This window comes from Molossus molossus, unplaced genomic scaffold, assembly GCF_014108415.1.
Source record: "Molossus molossus isolate mMolMol1 unplaced genomic scaffold, mMolMol1.p scaffold_m16_p_14, whole genome shotgun sequence".
Classification (NCBI taxonomy): domain Eukaryota; kingdom Metazoa; phylum Chordata; class Mammalia; order Chiroptera; family Molossidae; genus Molossus; species Molossus molossus.
This window is the reverse complement of record NW_023425349.1, coordinates 76610260-76630133: the sequence shown is the minus strand read 5'-3', so window position 1 is coordinate 76630133 and position 19874 is coordinate 76610260.

Below are 19874 nucleotides of genomic sequence, written 5' to 3'. Positions count from 1 at the left end.
AACTACTGGCTCAGAAAATTTGGATGCAATATCTTCATTGCATTGATGAAAGTACTGATCAGCAGCAGAGTCAACACCAACCTACTTATTAAAGTGATTAATCATGGTTTATTAAGCAGACTTTTCAAATGCCCCACCCCCCCCTTAGCATTATGTCTTATTAAGTAGAATTTAAAAGAAGTATCTCAGACAATAACTTTTTATTTGGTGTTGTGAGAGTAAATATACATTTACTTATCTTGATTTCTGGTAAGATTCTTGGGGCTTATAATTTATATTTGTTCAGCAATGTTTACTTTAAAAAAATTTTTTTTCCTTTATTGATTTGAGAGAGAGAGGAAGTACAAGGGAAAGATAGAAACATCAATGAGAGAGAACATTAATTGGCCACCTCCTGCATGGCCCCCACTGGGGATCAGCTCACAACGTGGGCATGCGCCCTGGCTGGGAATTGAACTGGCGACCTCTTGGTGCATGGGTCGATGTTTAACCACTGACCCACACCGGCCAGACAGTAATGTTTACTTTTTATAAAATGCTTTTTTGGCCATTTAATTTTATTTTTACAGTACTGTGGATTTTATATACAGCCTAGTCAAGCTATGAAGACTTACTGCCCAAGTGCATCTGATCACTACAGTGGCAAAGCTAGACCTTGATCTGGTTTATCTGCCTTTCAGATCATGGATCGTCCTCACATACCCTTCTCATTCCTAAGAGGTCTAGCTCTAGAGGAACACGCTTATGTGTGCATACTATAAATGATGGTATTTCTTAGTCACATAATTATGGATTGAAAAGACTGGTAGAATACAGGCCAGAAGAGGAAGCCTAGGAACTTCAGCCACACTCATACCCAGACTCTTTTAGTCTACGTCATAAGTCACAAAAAGTAATAACCTACTCTGATATGGACAATTTAAATTTTCTTTGTGTCTTGTATGTGCATATAGAAGTCTTTTTACACACTGGCCAAAAATATTTTCAGAATGAGATGCTCCCTAAATAAGTAGATTTTGCTTGAAAAGACTTTGACATATACTCTCATTTGATTATTTAAACAACAAAAAGACTAACATATAAACTAAACAGATATTCTCTCTCACCCATTTTTTGCGGGTCTCAGATTTAAATCGTGTTATAATAGTGCCTATGATATACTCACCTACTACATTTTGACCTGATAGAAGAATAGACTAATGAGGAAAAACATTTGGTTGAAAAATACAGCTCTGCATTTGCTGACACTGCAAACTAAAAGTAGTAAGTTATGGTATGTGAGTTAAAATATTTCATTACTGGTAACAAAACCAAATTTGATGAAGCCAACAGTCAAATCATTATAAGGGCAAACATTTTACTAAACCCAAGGGAAGGAGTATATAGGATCTCAAGTTGAGACTATGTTGAATTTATTTTATAGGTCAACACATTGGGTCACAGGGTACACGAGTTAAACACTATGTAGATGTAACTGTAACACATTTCTGGATGACATTAGCATTTGAATGAGTGGATGCAGTAAAGAGGACAACCCTCCCCAATGTGGGTGTGCAACATCTAATTTGTTGAAGGCCTGAATAGAACAAAAAGTGGAAGAAGGGAAGATTTACCCCCTTTCTGCCTGCCTGCTGGAGCTGGGACATCTTTTCTCATCTTCTTCTTTTGAACTAGAATTTACTTTAGTCCAACTTTCCTGGGTTTCATCTTACAGATGGCAGATCATAAGACTTCTCAACCTCCACAATTAGTGAACCAATTTCTCATAATTTCTCTCTCTCTCGAGATATATAGATATAGACATAGATGTGTATATAGAAAAAGAAGTAAAAGAGAGATGGAGATAGACAAAAATATGAGAAATTGAATAGATATATACAAGCTATAAATGAATATATACTTTTCATTGGTTCTGTTTCTCTGAGAACCCTAATACAGGGACTAAAGCTTAAAGATCTAAGCAAATAATCCCCGTCTTTCTCTCCTCTTGACTTCTTCCTGCTCATCTCACCTTTCTCACTCTGGATGCACACTCTTCCCATGCTCCATATTTTAATATTGCTGCTCTGCAATTTCAACTTTATACGTTAAAATTCGGAGTACATACGAAGAGGTAGTTAGTCCTAAGATTCATTTTCAATTTCCCAGAAGAGAATGACTAGCTCAATTTGAGTTAGCCAGCGGTGTAGACATCTAGTCTGCTAGGGCTTGTGGACTCATGGGGCTCATTTTTGTAAGCACTAACTTGGCTACCAGGGTTTATTCCTTCAGCTGGGTGGGGGTGGGGAATGGAGCTGGAGGACAGAAAACAGCACTAAGAGAAAGAAGGAGACAGGAGATATTGTCCCTGGCTAGGTGAACTGACCAGAGATTCCTAAAACACTGACCCTCAGATCTCCTTGGTGATTTATCTAGGAGAACACATATTTTTTTGCTACACTGACATGACACTTGCCCCCTCCTTACGCACATTTCCTAACGTCTTGGCACTGTGGTAGTGATGCAGAAAAGAACACTGCGTACTGAAACTCAGGCTGGTAAAGGAACTGGGCTTCTAATAAGAAAATTGCAATAGAGGGGACAAATTCTGTGATAAAGGTAATCCCGGGTTCTAGTGAGGCTTGAGGAGGAGAACCAGCAGAAGTCAGGAGATTGAAACAAGCTTTTCTGGAGTGAAGACCCCAAGCCTTCCTGCAAACGCAGCCTATCAAACAAGATAAAAAGGCCCTGCTAGTGTATATTAAATAATTAGCCCAGTATTCCTTTCAACTCGATAAGCATTAATGAAAACGAAATGTTTGGGCTTTGGTAAATCCATGGTAACCGACGACTTACAATTCTTATTGTGGAGTTGAGGAATTGCTTTACATATCTAAAGCTACCACTGACGCCTCATATATCGAAGAAATTAATGTCTTAATCTATAAACCTGGCTCATAACTCTAAGTTTATTTTTACTGCATAATTATACTCTGCTTAGACATGTTGCAATAAAATCAAGGCAGGTCTGTGGATGCCATTCTTCTGCAGTTCTTATTTTGCCTCAATCAGGTTATTATAGGTGAGTTTGAAAAGATTTATTATAACTGTAAATATGAGTACATTTCAGTGGAGTTTTATGGAAATATCTGTATTTTCACAATAATTTACTCTAAGAACAATACATTTCACTATAATATAAAATAAGAAGTATAGTAAAACTTCCTTTCAGTGTTCTCTTAAGAGTAGCTGTATTGCATATTATATGTACAAGCTGTAAATAGAGGCTTCATTTTCCAATATGTAGCTGTTCTTTAAACATTTTATTAAACAAAAATGTTTAAATGTTTCTAGACTCACAAAATTAAAAAGGCTGTGTTGAAGGTAAGGTTTCACTGTAAAGTGAATTTCACACAAAATGTCAGTGAGCTACTAGGACAAGTGTTAGGAAGAAAGCTCTATTAAAACTTGCTGAAACTGCTCGGCTGGTGTGGCTCAGTGGATTGAGCATTGTCCCATGGACTTGATTTGATTCCCGGTCAGGGCACATGCCCAGGTTGTGGGCTCAATCCCCAATAGGGGGCATGCAGGAGGCAGCTGATTGATATCTCTTTTTCTCACATAGATGTTTCTCTCTCTCTTTCCTTCCTCTCTCTCTAAAAAAAATCAATAAAAACAAATTTGAAAAAAATAGCAGAACAGCCTGGCCGGTGTGGCTCAGTGGTTGAGCGTCAACCCACATACCTAAAGGTCACCATTTCAATTCCCTGTCAGGACACATGCCCAGGTTGTGGACCCAACCCCAGTGTGGGGCATGCAAGAGGCAGCCAATTGATGTTCTTTCTCATCGATGTTTCTATCTCTTTCTCTAAAAATCAAAAATAAAGAAAAAAATTTGAAAAATAGCAGAAACCTATGCTCATCTTCCAATTAAATGTACATATTGAAAACTTGTATGTATCTAACACTAAGGATGAGAAAGTACTAGAACATGTGGTCTTTATTCTCATGGCATCCCGTTGTTCCATTACATAGCCCTAATTTATAATATTCTCTTTTATTCTGCTTTCCTAAAATAGCTATATATTGCTTTCAGGTGTTTCTCAAGCGATGTGTAAACACTCCTAAAAACATGTTGTAGAGTAGCAGAAGGTATCTGATGTCACAGGATAAAAAGGCACACGATCCTGAGGTCGCACTCTATTAGAAGATATGGTGAGAAGAGGGTTAAATAATTTAACTAGTAAATAAAATTAAAACATTACTCTTTACATACTGATAGATGTTAATGTTGGGTAGAAAGAAAATTCCCTTAAAATAAAACCAGACATTTTAAAGAAATGTGGACTCAATGTACAATTACAAACTCCCTACAGGTATTCCTTCACTCTCTTCTGCTTCTCAGATACATTTCGCCAGAATACTTTGAGAGGCTCCCTTTGGAGCATCCAGTTACCTTATGTTATTTCACATGTTCGGGTTCCTGAAAGTCACACTGTAGGAAAAATTTAAACAAATAGATTCTTACTATCTATCAACGTTCTTCTGCTTACTATGTGTCTATTTGAAGGCTTATATCTCATTAAAACATGTATCCTGTCTAAAAGAAAGCTTTAGAATTAGTTTCTCAAATATCTGACTTCAGGTAAGCTGGGCTGTACCACTGGAAGGAAATCTAGGAGATTTTTTAGTTAATCATGACTCCAGAATAAATTCTATCACCATTTTCCTGATTCTCATTTAGGTTTACCACTAGAATCTCAAATTCTCTGGAAGGGCATCTCCAGTTTCCCACATTAAAATGCCTCTCATTAAGAATATGTCTAATAATTCATTTTTTTCACAATCATCATTTTAATAACTTGCGGAATCCCATCAACCTTTTTACCACAGATATTCTCCACAGGCTTAAAATCCATGAGAAGATAGGACAATAGTTTATTTTGAAATCAGCATTCGTTCCTTAACTACTTGTATTTTTGATACTCATATCTTCCTTTGTTGTGTGATCTTAATGTCTTCATTCCTAATATGTTGTTGTGGAATTTTGTATTGATATGCATGAGGAATTTTGTTCTGTAATTCACTCTCTTTTTATTTTTAATTTATAAAATATTTTAAACTTATCTTTATTGTTGAATATACTACAGATGCCCCCCCTTTCCCCTATTGACTTTCTCCTCACCAATCCTGTCCCCTTCTGCCTCTCCACACTATTGTCAGTGTCCGTTGTTTATGCATAAATACATAGAAGTTCTTTGGTTTGTCTCTTCCCACCTTCCCTCCCCCTCTCCTTTTGAGGTTCATCAGTCCAGCAACCAATTTGTACTTCTTAATTCCTTCATCTTTTTTACCCATCCTCCCAACCCCCTTCCATTTGGCAAGCAATAAAAAGTTCTCTGTATCTATGTTTCTGTTCTGTTTGCTCATTTTGTTTGTAGATTCAATTTTGTTGATATGTATTTATTGCCATTTTATTGTTCATGTTTTTGTTCTCCTTCAAGAAGAACCTTCCACATTTCATATAATACTAGTTTGGGGGTGACAAACTCCTTTGGCTTTTTCTTGCCTGGGAAACTATATGCCCATCAATTCTAAATGATAGCTTTGCAGGATAGAGTAACCTTGGTTGTAGGTCCTTGTTTTTCAACACTTTGAATATATCTTGCCACTCCTTTCTGGTCTGCAAAGTTTCTTTTGAGAAATCAACTGACAGTCTTATGGGAGCTCCTTTGTAGGTAACTGATTGCTTCTCTCTTGCTGCTTTTAAGATTCTCTCTTTGTCTTTAACCTTTGGCATTTTGATGATGATGTGTCCTGGTGCGGCCCTCTTTGGGTTCATCTTGTGCTTCTTGGACTACTATGCCTGTTTCCTTCACCAAGTTATAGAATTTTTCTGTCATTATTGTTTCAAATAGGTTTTCAATTTTTTGCTCTCTCTCTCCTCCTTCTGGCACCCCCAAGATGTGAATGTCGGTATGCTTGAAGTTGTCCCAGAGGCTTCTTACACTGTTCTCATTTTTTTTGGACTCTTTTTTTCTTTTTCCTATTCTGATTGGATGTTGTTTGTTTCCTTATATTCCAAATCGACAGTATGCTTCTTGGTTTCACCTACTCTACTATTGATTTCCTGTAAATTATTCTTTATTTCAGTTAGTGCATTCTTCATTTCTGACTGGTCCTTTTTTATGTTGTTGATGTTCTAAGTCTTTTGGAGTTCTCCTTAAATTCCTTGAGGTTCTCACTAAGTTCCTTGAGCATCCTTATAACCAATGTTTTAAATTCTGCATCTGATTGATTACTTATCTCCATTTTGTTTAGTTCTTTTCCTAGAATTTTGTTCTGTTCTTTCATCTGGAAAATGTTTTTCTGTCTCTTCATTTTGGCTGCTTCCCTATGTTTGTTTCTATGTATTCGGTAGAGTTGCTATGTCTCTTAGGCTTTGTAGGGTGGCCTATTGTGTCCTTTAGGGTCCAGTGGCACAGCCTCCCCGATCACCCCAGTTTGGTCCTCAAGCTGCACCACTGCTGTGGACTGTATATCCTTCTGTTGTCATTGAGTCTTGATTGCTGTTGGCATATCAATGGGAGGGATTTACTCAGGCTCATCAGCTGCAAGGACTGGCTATACCCGCTGACCACTGATCTCTGACTACCTTGGAGGATCAGTTATGTAGGGGCTCACCATAGAGCAAGACTTACTTCAGCAGTTCTCTGGTACCCACTGAGTCCACTCCTTGACTATGTTGCTTGTGGAGGTGTTTGGGTAGTGGTGCTTCAACATGGTCTGAAGCTGTCCACTGGGTGTGCTGACTTTGGGGGCAAGGTCAGCCACTTCCTGTGTTCTACCAGGGACCACCCAGCATAAGCTACAAACTGCTCTGGAGATGGCTGTTCTTTTGCTGGGCTTGGAGGTGCCCAGGTAAAGCCAAATTGTGAACCAAGGCTGGTTTCTTTTAGTGCCAGGCTGGTGGCCACTTAACAAGAGGTATAGGGTTCAATGATACCAGATGATGCTTGTTTTAGGGAATTTTGGAAAATCTGAAGCAGGATCTAAGACAGGCCAATCCCATGGTAAAGCCATTGTAAACAGTTTGGGTGGGCCCCAAATTGGGTGGGGCAGGGCCTCAGGGAAATACCAGGGCAGGGCAAACAGTGTGAGCCAGGTTGCTGGAGTCCGAGATATGGGACCCATTTCCCTGCTTTGGGTAAAAAGGGCTCATGAAAGGAACATTGGCCTCTGCCAGCATGTCTGTCTAGGAGAAAGCTGCCCATCCAGCTCTGGCTTCAATGCCAAGCAACTCATTTCTTCCCCATTATGTCTCTGGTGCCTTTCAGGCTGCCCCATACCCCCACCCCCCACACACACACTGGAGCCCAGATGGAGCAAATTCAAGTAAGTCTGTGAGCGAGCCCTTTTAAGAGCAACTGCCTGGGACTCCCTAGGTCTAAGCCTCCCTCAACTTCAGTTCCTGCTGTGTTTTTTGTTTTCTGTTTTTCTTTTTTGATTTTAGAAAGAAAAAAGGGAGAGGGAGAGAGAGAGATAGAAACGTCGATGAGAGAGAACATCAATTGGCCGCTTCCTGCCTGTCCCCTATTGAGGATCAGGCCCACAACCTGGGCATTTGCCCTGACCAGGAATTGAACCAGTGACTACTTGGTGCATGCATGAGTCAACACTCAACCACTGAGCCACACTGGCTGGGCAGTTCCTGCTGGTTTTCACAGCCAGAAGTTATGGCAATTTCTCTTCCTGGCACTGGACCCTGAACTGGGCACCTGGTGTGGGACAAGGAGCCCCTCACTCCTTAGGGAGGACCTTCACAGTTGAGGTGTCTCTCTTGATTTTTATCCACCACATGTGGATGTGAGTCCAGCCCATCCACATGACTCTGCCCCTCTTGATGTGGCTGCTTCTTTAATATCATAGTTGGAGGACTTCCATTCAGCTTGATTTCAGGCGGTTCTGAATGATGGTTGTTCTGTAGTTAAGTTGTAATTTTGATGTGGTTGTGGGAGGAGGCGAGTATCACATTTACCTACACCACCATCTTGACTGGAAGTTCTCACTCTCTTTTTAAATAATGTTTTTGGCCCTGGCCAGTTTGGCTCAGCGGTTAGAGCGTCGGCCTGCGGTCCCGAGAGACCAGGGTTCGGTTCCCGCTAAGGGCATGTACCTCAGTTGCAATTTGTCCCCGGCCCTGGTTGGTCGTGCGGGTGGCAGCCACTCGATGTGTCCCTTTCACATCGATGTTTCTCTCTCTCTTCCTCTCTCCCCCTCCCACTCCACCTGAACAAAAAATAGAAAAATATCCTCAGGTGAGGATAAAAAATAAATAAATAAATAAATAAATAAATAAATAAATAAATAAATAATGTTTTTGTTGGTTTATAGTAATAGAATTATGCTGGCCATTATTTTTTTTTTCTGGTTTTTGCTCTTATTTTCATTGTTTTTTTCCCCCATCATTTTGGGTTTTGTTGCTCTTTTTTCATGTAGCTTTTATAGTGAAATGACAGAACATACATCTTATTTTTTTCATGTAAAGTTTCAAAGCTATGAATTTGCTACTAAGTATTTCTTTAGCTGCATTCCACAAATTTTGCTGTACAGTGATACCTCGGTTCTCGAACGCCTCGGTTTTCGACCAAATCGGTATTCGACCAGGAGATTCGAGAAAATTTGTCTCGGAATCCGAACAAATATTTGGAACTCGAACTTCCGAGATGAGCCGAGTTGAGCCGAATGGCGTTCATTCGGCCCAGCGCGCCTTGCTTGCGTCATCAGTGTGAGTGCAGAGAGAGAGTCACGCTTTGTGGAGTCACGCTTTCCTATTGGGTTTCATTGCTTCGGTTCTCGAACAATTCGGTTCTCGACTGTCCTCCTGGAACGAATTATGTTCGAGAACTGAGGTATCACTGTATTTTTATTCTCATTCAGGTAGAAGATTTTTATTTCTTTTTTTCTTATTTATTTATTTTTCCTTTTTATTTATTTATTTTTGTGTTACAGATGTTTCTCCTTTTTTACCCCATTAGCACCCCCCACATCCCCCCACCCTGTCCCCAGCTTTGTTTTCCATGTCCATTGCTTATGCATACATGCATATATGTTCTGTGGTTTATCTCTTCCCACCCACCCCCACCCCCTCTTCTGAGGGATGTCAGTCTGTGTCCTACTTCCATGTTTCTGGGTCTACCGTATTCCTCAGACTGTTATATTCATTATATTCCTTATATAAGTGAGATCATGTGGCATTTGTCTTTTTCTGCTTGCTTATTTCACTTAGGATAATACTTTCCAGGTTTTTTTATTTCTTGTGTGAATTCTTATTTGAGCCATGGATTATTTAAAAGTATATAGTTTAGTTTATAAATATTTGGGGTTTTGGAAATGTTATTGTTATTGAATTCAAATTTAATGACATTATGATTAGAAAATATATTCTGATGTTATTTTTTTTAAATGATTAAAACTGTCTGTTGCTCCCCAATGTTTTCTGTTTTGGTGACTGTGCCCTATATATTGTGCATTTGTTGGGTGTAGTGATATAACTATTGATTCATGGTGGTTGACACAGTTGTTTACATCCTTTATATATATACTGATCTTTTTGTTTAGTTTTTCTCTTAATTGTAGGAAGAAGGGATTTTCCTAGCATGATTCTTAGATTATGTTTCTTCATTTATTTCTTTCAAGTGAAATTCTCATATTAGGCAGATACATATTATCTTGTCTTTCTGACAAATTGATCATTTAATTGTTATGAAACATCCTTCTTTTGCTTTAATAATACAATATACTTTGTCTTAAAATCGATTTTAGTTAATAAATATAGGCATTCCAACTATCCAATGCTTACAATTACTAAGCTATATCATTTCCATCCATGTATTTTCAACGTCTTTGTGTCTTTATGTTTAAAGTGTAGTCTTTTAAAAAATTATTTTCAGTAATTTTTTTTGTTACAGATACTTTTTCTTTTACCACATTGACACACTCCTCCCCATCCCCCCACCCCATCCCCAGCTTTGTTGTCCATGTCCATTGGTTATGCATACATGCATATAAGTTCTATGGTTTATCTCTTCCCCCCCAACACTCCCTCTTCTGAGGTTTGTCAGTCTGTACCCTACCTCTATGTCTCTGGGTCAATTTTGTTCATCAGTTTGTTTAGTTCATTATATTCCAAAAATAAGTGAGATCATGTGATATTTATCTTTCTCTGCTTGGCTTGTTTTGCTTAGCACAATACTCTCCAGGTCCTTCCATGTCATCTCAAAGGATAAAAAATCTTTCTTTCTTATAGCTGCATAGTATTCCATTGTGTACATGTACCACAGCTTTTTATCCACTCATCTACTGATGGGCACTTTGTTTCCAGATCTTAGCTATTGTAAATAGTGCTGCTATGGACATAGGGGTACATACATTCTTTCTGATTGGTATTTCAGGCTTCTTAGGGTATATTTCTAGAAGTGGGATCACTGGGTCAAATGGCCATTCAATTTTTAATTTTTTGAGGTAACACCATAGTGTTTTCTATAGTGGCTGCACCAGTCTGCATTCTCACCAACAGGTGTGAAGTGATACCTCATAGTTGTTTTAATTTGCATTTCTTTGATAATTAGTAACGTTGAGCACTTTTCATATGTCTCTTGGCCATTTGTATGTCCTGTTTGGAGAGGTGTCTATTTAGGAACTCTGACCATTTTTTCATTGGGTTCTTTGTCTTCCTTTTGTTGAGTTGTATGAGTACTCTATATATTTTGGAAATTAACCTCTTATCTGATGCATTATTGGCAATTATTGTCTCCCATATAGTGGGTTCCCTTTCCATTTTGATGCTTGTTTCTTTTGCTGTACAGAAGCTTTTTCGTTTTATGTAGTCCCATGTGTTCAGTTTTTCCTTTGTTTCTCTTGCCTTAGTTGTTGAATCAGTGAAAATTCTGCTGCATATGATGTCTGAAATTTTGTTGCCTACATTTTTTGCAGATGACATTATATTGTACATAGAAAACCCTAAAGACTCCATCAAAAATCTACTAGAGCCCTGGCCGGTTTGGCTCAGCGGTTAGAGCGTCTGTCTGCGGTCCTGAGAGACCCGGGTTTGGTTCCCGCTAAGGGCACGTACCTCGGTTGCAGTTTGTCCCCGGCCCTGGTTGGTCGTGCGGGTGGCAGCCACTCAATGTGTCTCTTCACATCGATGTTTCTCTCCTCTCTCTCTGTTCCTCTCTCTCCCTCCCACTCTACCTGAACAAAAAATGGAAAAATGTCCTCGGATGAGGATAAAATATATATAGAGTTAATAAGAGTTAATAAATGAATTTGGCAAAGTAGCAGGATGCAAAATTAACGTCAAGAAATTGACAGCATTTTTATACACCAACGCTGAACTCACAGAAAGAGAAACTAAAAAACAAAAAAAAAAAATCCCATTTACCATCACAGCAAAAAATTAAGATACCTAGAAATAAACTTAACCAAAGAAATAAAGGACTTCTTCACAGAAAACAACAGGTCACTGAAAAAAGAAATAGAGGGAGATATAAAAAAAGTGGAAGCACATACCTTGTTCATGGATTGAAAGAATTAACATCATTAAAATGTCCATAATACCCAAAACAATCTATAGATTCAATGCAATCCTCATCAAATACCAATGATATACTTCACAGAGCTAGAGCAGACACTCCAAAAGTTTATATGGAACCAAAAAAGAGCCCAAGTAGCCACAACAATCTTGAAAAAAACAACAACAAAGTAAGAGGGATCACATTATCAGATCTCAGGTTATACTACAAAGCCACTGTAATCAAAACAGCCTGGTACTGGCACAAGATCAAGCAGATAGATCAATGGAACAGAACAGAGAACCCAGAAATGGACCCAAGACAATATGCTGAATTAATATTTGACAAAGTTTGCAAGAACATACAGTGGAGTCAAGACGGTCTCTTCAATAAATGGTGTTGGGAAAATTGGACAGCTAGTTGCAAAAAAATGAAGCTAGATCACCAAACTTACACCATACACAAGAATAAACTCAAAATAGATAAAAGACTTAAATGTAACTCATGAATCCATAAAAATTCTAGAAGAAAGTGTAGTCTTATAGACAGCATATAGTTGAATCTTGCATTTTAATCTATTCTGATAATCTCTACCTTTTATTTGTGTATTGATTCCATCAATATATAATGTAATATAAATATAATTTGATTATTTTCTGTTTTTCCCCTAAGTTTATTGTTTCTTTTTCTTTTTTCTTATTTTTTCCTTTGGTTATTTGGATATTTTTAGATTTGTATTTATTTATCAATGAGTTTTTAGTTACATTTATTTGCATTAATATTTTAGTGTTTGCTCTAGGAATTACACTCTGCATTGTTAACTCTCCACAGTACATTTACAGTTAATATTGTAGAGCTTCATATAAAATGATAAAACCTTCCAATTTTGTAGGTCCATTTACCACCACTCCATATGTCATGATACTGTGGTTGTTTGTCATATCTATGTACATTCTGAACCTCTCAACATAATGCTGTAAGTTCTGCTTAAAACAGTCTGGTGTATTTTAAAGAAATAATATATTTTATCATTTTTCTAAGTATCTTCATTCATTACAAAAAAATCTGAATTTCCATCAGCTGTTATTTTTCTTCAGCTGGAAACATCATCTGGTAAAGAGCAGATATGCTGGCAAAAAAATTTTCTTACTTTTATTTTATCTGAAAATGTCTTCATCTGTCTTCGTTTTGAAGAATATTTTCATTCCATATATAGTGTTAAATTGACTGTTTACTGGCCTCTATTATTTCTGATGAGAAGTCAGTGATGTATAAACAGCATATTTGATGGAGCTGAGTATCAGGCACCAAGTTCAGAGAAACCACTGCAAGTCAAAAAGTATCAAAGGAGGAGACAGTGATTTATAAAAGTGAAGTAGGGAAGGGGAACTTCTAGAATGGAGGAGTAAAAACCTCCACAGACATACTTTATCAACTGGTGGAACTTATACACACAGAAAACAATCATTCAAAGTCACTTGAAATTGTCCAAAAGATAAGTCAAGAAAACCTACTCCATCTTGGTAAGATTAGAGAGTCTGTGGCATTTGGGCCGCCCTTTTCCTCCATCCTCTGTGTTACTGGAGCTCTACTTCAGTGTGAATCGCCAAGAAGACAGGACTCTCTTTTTCCCAAGTTTCTAGCCTGGGGCTATTGTTTCACCTTGAAGGAGCTGGCTGCTGGCCTTTCTTATCCTCTACTAACCCCGTTTTACAGCTCTAATTCCAGACAAGCGGGGCCGGCCTAGAGGACTGGGTCTCTCCCTATGCAGCCTCAGTTTACAGGGAAGAAGCTCTAGTCCAGGCGCAGCAGGCCATAGTGTGAGAGAACTTGGGGAACCTCATTCACTCCTGGTGGTGTTCTAAAATAGTGCAGCTGCTTTGGAAAACATCTGGTAGTTCTCAAGAAGTTAAACAACAGTTACCATATGACTCAGCAATTGCATATTGAATATATATCCCAGAGAAACAAAAACATACATCCACACAAAAACTTGTACATCGATGTTCATAACAACATTATCTATAATAGCCAAAAAGTGGAAATAACCGAAATGCCTATCAATTAACGAATGGTTAAATAAAAGGTGGTATATCCATACAGTAGAACGCTATTTGGCAATACAAATAAATGATGTATACTATATAGCGTGAATAAACATTGAAAATATGCTAAGTGAAAGAAAGCAGTCAGAAAGGCCAGATATTTTATGATTCTATTCATGTGAGATATCAAAAATTGCTTAATTTTTACTGACAGAAAGTAAATTACTGATTGCTTAGAACCAGCAGGTTTGGGGCTCTGGGAGAAATCAGGACTGACTACTAGTGTGTGGAGTTTCTTCCAAGGGAACCAAATGTCCAAAACTTAAATTGAAGTGATTACTGTGAATTAAATGAAAAAACACTGAGTTGTGTTCTTTAAATGATTAGTTGTATGGCTGACATTTTATATCCCAACCTTCAACACAGATTCAGTTTCAGAGAGAGACTACTATTTTTAGTACAAGGTAGCACATATTAATCAATTAGCACTTATTGAGTATATAATGGTGTCCAACCCTGTCTAAGCAGTGTAAAGTATACAGTGAAATGTAGATGAAAACCAAAAGCTCATCCAGCTCTATGTTTTATCTACATGATTGCAAATATCCAGATGGTGAGAGCCACTTTTGAAAATATAAATGCTTAGATAAAAGCATTCTCCTTTTAATTTTCTCTCTCCATTATGTTCTCTGTCTGACAACATTTCACACTGACATCCAATTAACTGTGCTGCAAAGTCCCACTTGGTAAGCAAGAATGTTAACTTCATTATGTTTTCATTACATTTTCAATAGTTTCCCTGCAATGAAAATTTAGTTTATAGTATGATCACAGATGTTAACACACCACCTGTCCTATGTCATAATACTTACCCTTTTTAATAGAACAAAGGTTACAATTGGAAAATTTTTAAACAATCAAGGGAAGATATGTATTATGTTACAGATTTTGAGACACTTTTTCTGAATATTTAGCTTTTTGCCCCTCTTCTCTTTTTGCTTTTATTTAGTTGTTTAGTGAGTTGATATTTTCATGACAACAGATACTATTTAAACCAATATTATAGTGAAAAGATTTAACCTAAAGTTTCTTTTAAAACTTATGTAGAAAATATTGTAAAACTGCTTCAAAATATGCAAAAATTATTAAAATTTCTTAAACCCTCCATAGTAGGTTGGATGTTTTAAATATATTGGTAATGTTATGTAATTAATTCAGTAAACATTAAAACCTACAGTATCTTTATATATATTTTAAGATCAATTCAGTCTTTCTTTTAACTTTTTTTTTCTTTATTGATTTTAGAGAGATAGAAACATCAATGAGAGAACATTGATCGGCTGCTTCCCACATGCCCTCCACTGGGGATTTGGCCCACAACCTGGGCATGTGCCCTGACCAGGGATTGAACCAGCAACCTCTTGGTACATGGGGGGGGACACTCAACCACTGAGCCACACTGGCTGGACTAGATCTATTTAGCCTTAAGATTCTCATTTACTATTACAGTTCTTTCTTACTGGAAGAAATGGTTTTAAACATAAACAATTTCTGAGTCTGGTATTTTAACGAGAAAATAATTTTTATTGTGGATAAACTAGAGGGGGATAATATCTCATCAGGTTATAGTAATGATTAGATTAGCTAATGCTTAAAAAAAATGTCCTTAGCACAGTGTCTGGCACATAGTCCTCAATAAATGTTGGTTAGGATTTACTTTCTTCATATTTATTAACTTTACATGTTAGCAACGGTTGCTAATATTTATAAATGGCTGATAAAGTTGGGCTTCCTGGAGTTGTGTACACTCATGGAGTTGGCCCACATCTGTTTGTTTCAACACTCACCCTCTTCACACCTATAACAGATATTAAAGATGCTTCTCAGCACTTGGACTTCACATATGTATCTAAATGTCAAGAGGTTGTATCAATATGCCCCTAGGTACTGTTAAAAGTAGCTACTAACAATGGGTCTAATTTGACACACAAGACAAAAAGCACTTGCTTTAAGTTGTAAATAGACACTTTCAGGCAATGCAGCAAATTGAGGTGGCAGGGGATTTGGTGATGGAAGCAATTCCATGATGTCACTAACATTTTCTTACCTGAAACTACTGCCACAGTTGTAGAAATCGGTCTGCTCAAAACATTCTTCCAATGATCATTGTGGACCATTAAAAAAGTGAGTATTTTTCTTTTCTGTTTTACCTTTGACCTAAGAGATTCAGAACCAAATATACTGACGCTTGAACTGAGAGTCAAGGTTGGAGAAGAGTAAACTAGACCGGAGAGGCTTCAGATTACCTTAATAACTGTTAAGTCTCTCTTGTTTTGCTCTGTTGAAAAAAAGAGGGTTCTTCCTGCTGTCTACCCAAAAATATTTAACATCCAAAATGCTAGTTGAAAGTGGCTACTCCAACACCATCTATAATAAACCAAAAACTATATCTAGAGCCTTAAAAATCTAAAATATTAAGGCAAGTTGACTTTATTTTGTGTCTCTGTTTCAAGCGTGACTGAGTAGTTTCTGGGGCATAGGTTATCAGAGATGAAATCTGATGAAAAATGTCAAAAACTTTATATTATTAACTTGATAAGCTGATATTATCTTTCCCAAAGTTTATAAATAAAAAAATATTTAAAAAGCATCTGAATGTGTGTGTGTGTGTGTGTGTGTGTGTGTGTGTGAAATTCAATCACAGGATTCATAAATAAAAATATTGCTTAAAGTTGTATATGTTGCTGGGCCAGTGTGGCTCAGTGGTTGAGGATTGACCCATGCACCAAGAGGTTGCCAGTTTGATTTCTAGTCAGGTACTTGCCCAGTTTGGGGGCCCGATCTCCAGTGGGGCGCATAGAAGAGGCGGCCAATTGATGTTTTCTCTCATCAATGTCTCTCTCTCTCTCTCTCTCTCTCTCTCTCTCTCTCTCTCTCCCTCCCTCCCTCTGCCTTCTTCTCTCCCTAAAATCAATAAAGAAAAAAAAAAATGAAGTGGTATATGTTGAATGATTTAATTCCTACCTCTGTCCCTGTCCATCCTTTCTTTCTCATCATCTTATCTTTGTATTCTATAACTACTTTAAATATTTTCTTGGATACATTTTTCAAACTATTTATGTTAACACAGAAAATATGAAAGTGGTTTCTATTTCCCCCTGATTTCACACAACTGGTTACTTATTATATAATTTCACCAAAGAATGGATTCAGAACATCTCTTTTCCTATAGGAGCAATTAGAAATATTCTGGTTCTTCCTTTTTAAAAAAATAATTGTCACAGGTGAGACAAAAACTAGAATACTAGACATTCTATCAAAAATGAATTCCAGTACACCTCCTGTTGTAACTGTGATGTGTAAAAAGCTTAGAAATCACCACTTTCTTCTTAAAACAAGAAAAAAGGTGGACAATCTGAAAATTAATGATCTTCTTGAATCATTCAGAGGATTGATGTCACAGGGTACATTGCCACCCACAGTCTAGAGTCACAGCAGATACAGAGAAACAAGCCACGGTAGCTGGCCTGAAGCAGACGCCTCTGGAGCCACCGACTGGTAGAGACACTTCAGTGATTTTCACAAATTGTTGGGGGCTTAGTATGGACTGACTCAAGAGTGATAAACTCCTGATGTCAAGTCTTAGAGGAAAACCAGTACTTTCATTGGCTTTAACTCGAGAAACCCTACCAGCTTCCCACAATGAAGAGTCAAGAAAAAGCCACTGCATTTCAGACAGAATAAGAGAAAAGTTAACATTTGGGTATGCCCAGCGAGTTCACAAAAACAAAGGACACCTTCCAAGAAACAAACTTTACCATAGACTTAAACAAAGGAAAGAAGTGCAATAATCTAATTCTATCCCTTATACCCTTCCTGCCTCCCCTCAGAAAGTGAAGGGTCAAGTCAAATAACAGTTGTGTGTACATAGACTCACTAAGATCCTGAGATTGAATCACAAGATTACAAAATGCTTCTCCTCTCCCAGTTTTACAACCATACCATCAGGGCTCCAGTGTAACAATGGGTTACAGATGGAAAGGCTACAAGAAAGAGAATCAATTTAAGAAAGAGTTCCAATGAAATCACTACCCCCCAAAATATAATCATAGGTGAGACAAAAACAAAAGCACTAGACGAAGCCTCTGTCATCTACAACTGCAGAAAATATTATACAGGCCCAGCTCCTTGCCAGATTAACATAAAATCTTATACCGGATGTCTATTTATCTCAGTTCCTTTCACCCAATACAGCGTATCTAATTTATTTTTAATAAAGAGTCAAACAATACAAGTACAAAACTACACTCAGGCATATTATATTCAAATTATAGAAACCAAGACAAAGAAAACCTTGTAAGAAGCAAGAAGAATAAAACACCTTACCAATAGAGGGACAAGAAGAATTTTAGTATACTTTTCATCAACAAGGAAAACATAGAGTGAAATATTTAAAGTAGGGATGAAAAAACAAAAACACACCACCAAGTTTGAATCCATATACAGTGGAGTTATCCTTCAAAAGTAAAAGAAAACTTTCAAATAGACAAAAATTGAAGCAAGTCATTACCAGCACACCTGCTCTGCAAAAGGTTAAAAGTTCTTCAAGAAAATTATATAGTTCAGAAACATGTATCTACATAAAAGAAAGAGTAAATGAAGGTAGAAATTAAAGCTTTAATTTTCTTATTCTTAATTGATTTAAAATTTTTAAAGTAATATTTTTTTTCAAAGTAATAATAGCAAAAATGTTTTGAGTGGTTTTAGCATAGGACTATGTGAAATAAATGACAGTGATATTATAAGAGGTGAAAGGGAGAAATTGAGGATAATACTTATTTACAAGTACCCGCAGTACCCATGAACCATTACAATGTTATTTTAAAGTGGACTTAAATTAGTTGAAAATATATATTGCAAACTGTATACATTACATAATTCCAAATATATGACATTGTGAAAAAGGCAAAGCTATAGAGACAGTAAAAATGTCAATGGTACCTAGGGGTTGGGAGTGGGATAAATAGTTGAAACATGAGAAAAAAAGCTTTCGAAGAGTGAGAATATTTTTCATGACACTATAATTATGGCACATGAGATAGTTTTCAAAATCCATAGAACTATACACTGGATATAAACAAGCCAGGACTAAATGGTGACAACCCAATATTGACCCCTCCTGATGATTCTGATTCAAAGCCTACAGCTTAAGAAAGTTCAGTAGAATAAAAGCTTACATGATAAGGTCAACTATAGTGGACATGTAGCCAGGGTGTGTTCTGAGCAGTCTTCATTCTTGTTGAATTTTATATCATGGTGATGAGCATTTTCCCCTCTTTATAAGACATGGTTTTATTATTTCCAGAAGCATGGATTGCTCTGTCTAATTACTGCCAGAAGAAGGACTGTAGATCATTGATTATAAAACTAATCATGATTTTTGGCAGCCATTCCCCAAATTTTGACTGCTTTATGGCTAATAATCTTTATATTTATAGAGCAAACAAAAGAATAAAAAAGCACAGTAGGCTGGGACAAAGAACTATATGCACTTGATTGACCCTTGAGGATGTAACTCTAACAGTATAACAAATGGATCTCATTATAATAATAATCATAGAATGTGCAATTAAAAATTGGAAAACGGCTAAAGAAATATATAGCCCAAGCACTGACAAATAACAATCAATTTAAATCCCCAACACAAGTGCGTTGTTGAACAGAATTTGAGGCCTCGGACCAGAAGGAAGGAGCTTTGTAATGGATCAAGACTTTCCGCTAGAGGCTCTGCAGGGAAACGCAGTGCCATTGATTTGCAACCTGCCTTGCGTGATGTGACCTAATATCTGATTGTACTAATTAGGGAACCGTACAGATCAACTGTGTGTTGCCTAAAAGTCACAAATCTAGTAGAATCCCCTTTCTACAGAATCTAGTCTTTGCTATTTAAGGTTCAGCTGACAAATATTGAGGGCTAAGTTATCTGAAGCTTTTAAATACATTGATTCATATCCAAGGTTAGGGTCCACTTTGTATTTAAATATTTCAGTCTATGTATAAGCTGAATGCATGAGTCTGATATCCTCAAGTGGTCCAGACTGTTTTTTGGTTTCTCCAAATGTTGGAGGGCATGTCCCTGTTCACTGTCTCTTCATAAAGCTCAGAAATGAGAAGTAAGAAGGAACGGACATTTCTTTAACAGCTACATGGCTCTGGTAGTAGGCTAGGAACTCCACATATATCTCTCACAAAACACCTAGAGAATAGTGGCATTATT